Source organism: Sus scrofa, chromosome X (genome assembly GCF_054392235.1).
Source record: "Sus scrofa isolate SSC_HxYL_T2T_F1_AM1 chromosome X, Sscrofa_HxYL_maternal_Yorkshire_Landrace_v2.0, whole genome shotgun sequence".
In the NCBI taxonomy this organism is placed as follows: domain Eukaryota; kingdom Metazoa; phylum Chordata; class Mammalia; order Artiodactyla; family Suidae; genus Sus; species Sus scrofa.
The window spans coordinates 73,455,658-73,464,957 of record NC_139401.1 but is presented as its reverse complement, the minus strand read 5'-3'; positions in this window follow the sequence as shown (position 1 = coordinate 73,464,957).

The window sequence follows — 9,300 nt, the reverse complement described above, 5'->3', positions numbered from 1 at the left end:
AAGGAACCATACCTGGTGTAAAAGGTCATTGATAGGCAGAAGCTGGGGAAAGTGAGCTGGGTTTTTTTTCATGCTTAGGAATAAGGTATGAAATGAACAGAAAGGAGGAGAAAATATTTTTTTTCAAGAGGAAATGCTTTTTTCCTAGGTCCATCACAATTTGGGATTTTTGAGTCAATATAGACTGCCACTGCTGGGTTTGGGTTTTTGTTTGCTTGTTTGTTTCCTTTCTGTTTGTTTGTTTTGTTGGTGGGGAGGGCTGAAATCACTGGAAATTTTTTTTTTTACAATACTGGTGAATTTTGCGTTTTTAAAAAATACTTAAAGGAAATGTGTGTGTACATATGTGTATGTATATGTAAATCCCTTTCTAAGAGACAGTCTTCATTGTGTGTGCACCTCCATCCTAGATCCTGTTAGAGATGCTGTTTTGCTTTTAGCTGGGCTAAAGGGATAACTCTTCTTGAGTTTATTAATAAAAGATGGTTATAGTTTCAAAAAAAGATATATAGGATATAGGATAATGAAAGTAAGAGGTCCTCTCTCACTTGTACTGATTAGACCACACTTGGGTAGGGTATTCACATCTTAACAGGATGCTTTGAAAGGATATTGTTGAAGGGAATTAAAGGCATTCTGAGGAGAGTTTCAAAGATGATGGAAGCACCCCAAAATACAATATTAACTAATACCTGATCTTGGACTTGAGGGAAAAAAATCTCAATAAATAAAATTGTTGGATCAAATGCCAAATTTGGAATAAGGGTGACAGATTAAATAAAGGTTTTGCATCAATGTTAAATTTCTTGAAGTTAATAACTGTACTGTAGTAGCATTAGAGAATGTACATAAATGCATACTGAGATATGTAGTGGCTAAAAGGCATGATATATGCTACTTTCCTTCAAAGGGCTCAGAAAAATATATTGTGTGCATATGTGTATGTGTGTGTAGTGTGAAATAAAGTAAATAAAAAACAAAATGAAAGTACTAAAAATTAGTGAATTTGGGTAAAGACTATATGGGTTCTTGCAAATGACATCTGAAATGAATATCATTGGACAGAATCAAGAAAGAAACAGGGATGTATTATACTGGAAAATCTAGAGAAGAAACCATTTCATCCTTTTCCAGTTTCTCTTAGCTCCCAGCATTCATTTTAAGGTCATATTTTAATACAGATGGCATAGAACACAGCAAATCAAAGTATATACCAAACCAACTGCCTTTCTAATTACGTATCTTTCAGAGATGCCCGTGATGCCTTGATGTATACTCAAGAAATGACAAAGTGGGAGTTCCCGAAATGGGTCAGTGGTTAATGAACTCAACTAGTATCCATGAGGACACAGGTTGGATACTTAACCTTGCTCGGCTGGTTAAGGACCTGGCATTGCCATGAGTTGTGGTGTAGGTCGCAGGCACGCCTCAGATCCTGCATTGCCGTGGCTGTGGTGTAGGCTGGCAGCTATAGCTCCAATTTGACCCCTAGCCTAGGAACCTCCATATGACCTGGGTGCAGCCCTAAAAAGACAAAAGACCAAAAAAATGAGGAAGTGGGTAGCAGTAGATATTACTAAGTGTACTGAGGGAAATTCTTTGTAATATTTAGCTGAAAAGAACTATGTAAATAGTGAATTCTCTTTTTCATTTGGTCTTCTTTTTTCAGACTCAGTGGCAACCTTCTTATTACAGTTTTTTAGAAGATTGAAAGTTTTTCCACAGTGTTGATAACCCATCATAGCCATGCACTGTTATGTTTTTGAAGCAAAGGTTGAAAACAAATAAGGAAAACAATGGCAGAATAGGCTAGTATTCATAGTATTCAGAGGAAGTATGCAGTTGACTTGGTTACTTCTAATTGCCTACAACCTAAGTTCAAAAGACATTTTTTTTGGTATATTCCATGCTTTGAGTCATCATAAGAAAGCTGCTTTTCATTTTAAGAGTAAACAGGATGGTGAAAGTAATATAATGAATCCTAAGCATTTCTTGGTATGTGACTGATATAACAGAGCTGAGACTATCTTAGACAAAAACAGTGTGAATAAAATTTATATTGGACAAAGGTTTTATTAGTATAGAGATGTAAACAGTTTCAAGGAGACAGAAAACCCAAGTTCTGATAACAATTTTGATAGTTAATATTATTGTACTTCTGAGCAAGTCATTTCTCTCTCTAAACTTCAGTTTGCTCCTCTGTCATAAGAGACACATTTTAATGCCAAAGTCATCACGTACTATTATTCTAATATAATAGAGAGAAACTTGATTTTATGGCATATAAAAATTCTACCAGGATTTCCTAATCTTGATTTTGATCAGTATGTACACTGTACCAATAAATTGTTTTTAAGATAACAAATTTTGAGGTCAAGGAGACTTGGGTTCTAGTCCCTATCTGCCATTACTAGCTGCATGATTTGGAGTCAATTAATTATCCATTCTTCAGACACAATAGTCTATATCTCCCACTCCCCCATCTCTGTATAGCCCCTTCCCTCCCCTCCCCCTCTCCACTAGTAACCAGTAGTATGTTCTCTCTGTAAGTCTTTTTTTTTTGTTATATTCACCAGTTTGTTGTAGTTTTTAGATTCCTCATATAAGTGCTATCATACAGTATTTGTATTTTTGTCTGACTTTTTTCACTTAACATAATGCCCTTCAAGTCCATTCATGTTGTTGCAAATGACAAAATTTTGTTCTTTTTTTCATGGCTCAGTAGTATTCCATTATATACCTTCTTTACACATTCATCTGCCAATATGAGTTTAATACCCTATTTTAAAACAACACCTTAACTTCAATAGAATTCTTTAAAAAAAATAAGAAGGGTGAGCCTTATGAAAGGAAAAAGAGGCTAGGAAAATACTGCATTGAGTTGTTTGCAATTAAAGTGTCCTAACTGCTGCATCTTGCATTTTGAAAGTTTATTATTAAATATTTCACATAGTTTTATGTCACTTAGAATGCTTCTTGCAATTTATATGTTGAAAATCATTCAATTTTAGAAGCAAAAAAAAATAGGGAATCCTTAACGGAGGTGAGATGTGCTTCTAATTTTCCTGTGGATGTGAAAAACATTCCGAAAGTAGAATATTTGAAAAAATTTTACTATTGAGAGTACAAAAAAGGTACTAAGATTCAAATTTCTCATAAAAATAAATTAAAAACAGTGAAAGATTTGCCATTTATATTTCACACCACCCTCATCTCTCATAATATTGCAATTGGAATTATATCTTAGATGATATGTGCTAGAATTGCCTTATATACAAAGGTTACCAAGAAATTCTCCCATAATATGTACCTCTTGACAGTTAAAAAAAAGTTACACATAATAGTCCAATGAAAGAACCTAGAGGTCTTTATTGCACATTTAAATATCATTCTTATCACACAGGAGATTTTAGATAACAAGAAGAGTAGAACACAGGAAAGGCATGATTCAAAATATGCATTTCTTCGAAATGTTAGCGTCTGTACTACAAAAAGTTATATCACATATTCCCTTGATTTGGAGGGTATGTTATTCATAGGGAAGTGTCTTTTTGCCAGATCACACTCCTTAAAATCCACCCAATTACATACCAAGAATTGTTAGAATTCATATCATCTAATCAACAAGTTGTGTTAATTATCCCCATAGGACTAGAAGTTGTAGCTTACTCAAAGATTCCAGAGCAAGCTCCCTCTAGAAAATATTATATTTGAAAAAGAACTTATAAATAATTTAAAGCAAAAAATGAAAAATAAAACTATGAAATCTCCAAGTACATTGTGAATGAAGGAAATAGGAAGCAGCCATTTTCCAAGTTCCACACTCAGTGGGCTGGAATAGTGACTGTCTTCTCTGTGTTCTCATAGCACTTTGTTTATTTCCTGAATACTGTTATGTAATTTGTTATTGTGCTTTACAACTATCAGACACGATAGGAAATAGTTTTATAACTATAAAATTAGTGTTTTTGAGGCTGTTTCTACTGGCACAATAATAGTAGTGTTGATATGGTGGGCTAAGCAAGGACAGGTTAAATTTTTATGAATGTTTCCCACTTTCCACATAGATTCTTAGTATATCAAAATGATGAGGTGATTTGCAAAGTATATGACCTCAGTTTTAATCATAATCAAGAAGTCAATTTTCTCAATTAATACCATGGTTTTCTGAATTAGGATCAGTAACAATGTGACGTAGATATGTTTTATATAATAATGTCAGTGCCATTCTAAATTATTTTTGTCAAAATGTCCATATGGATGGTGGCTCCTCCCCTGAGAGAGTATTAAACTTATCATTTGCTCTTTTACAGAAATTATAGTTAGAATTCATATGCAATTCAATTAAACCAAAATTTTTTAATATAATGATTTTTTTCCATTTTAGCTGGTTTACAGTGTTCTCTCAATTTTCTACTGTACAGCATAGTGACCCAGTTACACATACATGTATACATTCTTTTTTCTCCCATTATCATGCTCCATCATAAGTGACTAGACATAGTTCCCAGTGCTACACAGCAGGATCTCATTGCCAATCTATTCCAAAAGCAATAGTCTGCATCTATTAACCCCAAGCTCCCCCATGTGCCAGAATCTTTAACAAAGTTATAGAAAATGAATAAAATATATGCCTTTAAGATATTCCTATCTTCCACAAATTAATAAAACTTTCTTGATTGTGGTCTACACTTGCTATCAAATTATTTGTGCATATCTGATAAAGACCTCAAATTCCATCACTGCACAGATCTTTTGCAGTAGGCATGAACTTTTTATTTTTCTACAATCTTGTCCCTTTACTCCCCAGCCTAGAAAACTACTATTCTTTTGAGAATGTTAACTTCACTGTTAAGTTTTCACTAAATATAATGGTCATTATTTATGGGCTATTTTAATACAGAGATCTAACATATCGTTAATTATTGAGCTTTCTGACTTTAAAATATTAGGGATCCCCAAAATTTTCACTGAGAGTATGTTTCTTAATAATTCAGATAGGGTATTATAGGCCAACATCTTGATTATAAGATTTACATAGAAAGAATGCCAAGACAAAGTTCATAAACCATGACATTATTTCAATACACCAGGAAACTTATCAAAAAATTGAAAATACAACATCAGAATTTTAGTAATACTGTTATTATATAATTGAGACAGCTTCAAAACTTAGATTGGAAAATTGCGGGATATTTCTGCTATGTTTACAAAACAGACATCCCTTTTTGAGACTGTCTTAATTGCATGTTAACAATAGTACAGTATCATAAATATGATGAATTAAATGAGGATATAATTACTATTCAGAAGTCAAATTTTCCATTTTAATTAGATACCTTATGTGTTGAAATTATATTGTGATTTATAAATTCTTTAGCAACAGATTTTGACCATAATCAGAAAGTAATGGAAAAGAATAAACTAATGACACATGAAACAACATGAATTAATTTCATAGACATAATTATGGGTAAAAGAATTCAGACCAAAAAAACTATATACTCTATGATTTCATACATACTAATTAATTTTGAGAGAAAAACAATGTTAATTAATATCAGAATCATGGTTATCTGAGGATACTGACCAGGAGAAGGTACAATGGAGCCTTTGGGGTGCTGGAAATATGTCCTGTCTTTATCTGAATGGTTACATATGTGTGCAATGTGTGCACATATATAAACTTTCATTGAGTTGTTAAACTTACAATCTGTCCACTTTCCTGTTCATACCTCAAAAACATTTTTAAAAGAAAAAAAAAACTGCTACCTAGGAGAAAAGTAATAAAGGAAGTGGTACATATGCCAAAAAGTGAAATTATACATTGAAAAGTGTATTTATTCTTTTGGGGGTCATCTTAGTAACATACTGCTTTGGCTTGGGTTAGCATCAACCCCACAGTTCTTCTAAAGAGCTCTTCACCCATGTTTGCTTACTGCTATTCCAACACAATTCCAAAATATTTTTGTGAGAATAAACTTAAACAATACCACCCACATGTTGCTACAGTTTAACTCAAATGGAATTTCGGAGAACAAGGGACATTTTAAGATACTGAACAGACTACTGAGGCAGCCATTTCCTTTTATTTGATACTCTTTAAGAATTTATAACAATCTTTGCATTAGGCAATATATGCCATGGAGAGGGAAGGAGAAGTCAAGTTACCTTAGAAATATATTCTAGCCATAATTTCTTGATCAACCGGGCTGTGTCTCAAGGTATTTGACATATAGATGTCTAAGGGAATGGGATGTGCATTTCTTACACTTCTCAGAAAAAGAATTTGGGCAGGAACAAAAAAATTAAAAACTTTAAATGGATCATATTAGCTAAGGCAAAAAGTTGAATAGTTGACTAGTTAATAGTAAAGGCAAGTTACCTTCCCTGTTTTTTATTATGGTTCTTTAAAGTGTTTTTAATCCCTGGCCACTGTAAATGGCTAAGGCAAGAGTGGTCAGAAAGAAAAGAATGACTGTGTATATGTGTGTGTAAATCATAGTTTGAACTAATTATTTTTTTATATTCTGTTATCCAAACATCATTTCTTAATTTGGTGTTACACTGAGAGTTGACTGTACCTGCCTGGTGTATATCATAACTTTATTCTATTGATAAAATATCCCGTCCTTTTATATTGATTCTCATGCAACTTTACCCTGTTGTGTATTTCTATGTGTATCAACTTCTCTTTGAAGTCAAGGGAGTTCTCAGGGAGAAAGATGAAAATCTTGTTGCTAGTTGGTTAACATAGGTAAACAAATATCTTCTGTTTTATTGTGTTCCTGTGAACTCTCGCACAGAATTTAAAGATCCAAAGGAAAACAAATGAATCACATGATTTCGACTTGACCTTGAATCATAACACATATCAGAGATGGGAGTGGGGAGTCTTTCCGGGTGTTGGAAAAACTGAAACCTAAAAGAATGAGTGTTAAAGAGAGCGTCACAATTTATTTCCTCACTGCATGTTCTGAACAGAAAGCCCTGAATTAATATTCTTCATAAAAATTACTGACACTTGGTGGCAAATTCAAAGAAGTCGTTATCATATTCAGTCTTGCTAAAGCAAAGGAGGCACATCTTGTAACAAAGGATGCTTAAAATTGTGTTGTAATAAAGTGGACATACCAAGATAGAATATGAGATGGCTTAGTTGTTTCAAGTGAATTTGTTGTTAATCAGAAAACTGACTTTCTAAAAATTATTATGATAGCCCATATATTTCTATATAAGAGTATTACTATATTTTTGTTTAGTATTATTAAATATGTCATTACATTATTGCTGCCAGTCTTTGTGCACAGGAGATAAATAAACAGAAAGCAGTTTTAAGTCTCAGAAATAAACTATAGTGGCAGCAAATTTAATCTGGTGTTAATTATGCTTGTAGAAAGTTAAATCAAGCATCAAAAACCGCAGATTATTTTAGGCTTCCTCTAGCATAAACAGAAAGCCTTGAGGGTCCATAGCATATTATTTTTGTTGACAGTCTTCTAGTTTTTGACCAATTGACTTCATGTTTCTGATAGACTCTGTTTTGATTGCCCTTAGCTCTATTTTCTCTTGGCCTCCAAGCAGCAGTTTGTTAATCCTTCCTATTATTGCGTATTTAAGCAGGATTACAAACTTCAAATACCTTGTAAAATGAACCTGTATACAACCTTTCAAAACCACTTAAGTGACCCAGCGATGGAAGTATCAGCCTTGTAAGTAAATACAGAATATTTTGAAAATCATGCCAAGTGTTTATTTATGAAACATTTGTAATTACTATGCAAGAATGAATGAAAGCTCTGGAAAATGTAAAACAGCAGTGTTTTGCATTAAATTATTGTTTAGCCACAATGAGGAAAGGATAATACTCTTTAAAAAAATGTCTGTTCTAATTGAGGAGTGTAATTATGTTCTATAAGATCATTAACAAGCAAATGAAGATTTCTAAACTGCAGAAACTTTGGTAAACATGTAAAAGAATGTCACTACAAAGAACAAGCCAAAAGATGTGAACAATGGACATATTTCACTGAAAGAATTTCTTGCAATTATATACACCTAAGTCATGATTGATCAAGTAATAAAAATTTTATTTTGTCTCTTTAAGTCATTTCTTTTAGGATTCCAGAATATATATCTTGAACTCCCCTCTTTCATTTTTTCAAGCAGGGCAGAACCATTCTATGCTTTCTTAGGGATTACTTTCTATTTCCTTCTGCCCTTCATTCTTTCCTTCCTTCCTTCCTTCCTTCCTTCCTTCCTTCCTTCCTTCCTTCCTTCCTTCTTCCTTTCCTCCTTCCTTCTTCTTGCCTGCTTTCCTGTCTACCTTCCTTCCCTCTTCATCTCTATTCTTCCTACCTTTCAGCTCTCCCTCTCTCCTTCCCACTTTCAACTTTATTTCTCTCTCCCCATCTCCATCTCTCTGAAATCTCATAAATATTTTTAAACACCCAATCTGTATGACATCTCGAGGTGACAATATCAAGTAACATAAAAGGTCCTGCCCTCAGGGAGTTCATAACTTAGAGAAATGGTCATGAACATCAAAAAGTACAATATAGAGTGTTATAACCTTATAAAATACAATAACATACTATAATAAAGGTATTCACTTGTGCTAAAAGAAAACAGAGAATGTGCATATGAATTAGACTGACTGGAGGAAGTGATGAAGAAGTATCCTTGGAGATTGTGATGCTTATTATGTACTTTAAAGGACAGATCAGAGTTAAATGCAGTAATATTCACAATGGCCAAGATATATTTATGCACATACAGTTAAATATTATTCACACTTTAAAAAGAAGGAATTTCTGCAATTTGCATCAACACAGATGGAGCTAGAAGACATTACATTAAGCTTAATAAACAAGACATTGAAAGGAAAATAGTATGATACCACTTATATGTGAAATTTAAAATAAGCAAACTCTTAGAAACAGAGAGTAGGGTGATGTTTGCCAGGGGCTGAGGGGAAAGGGAAATTAGATGATTTTGGTCCAAGAGTACAAAGCTTCAGCTATGCAAGATAAATGAGTTCTGGAGTTCTAATGTACAGCATGGTGACATTTGCTAAAAAGATAGGTCTTAAATCTTCTCACTACAAACACACACATGCGTGTGCATGCACACACACATGTACAGGTGATAGATATGATAATTAACTGGATTTTAGTTATCATTTCAAAATGTATATGTAAATAAAACATCAAGTTGTATGCTTTATATAGAATTTAATATATCTCAATATTAAGGAACAGATAGGATATGTGTAGGGCCCCATAAGCAGTAAAATGAACA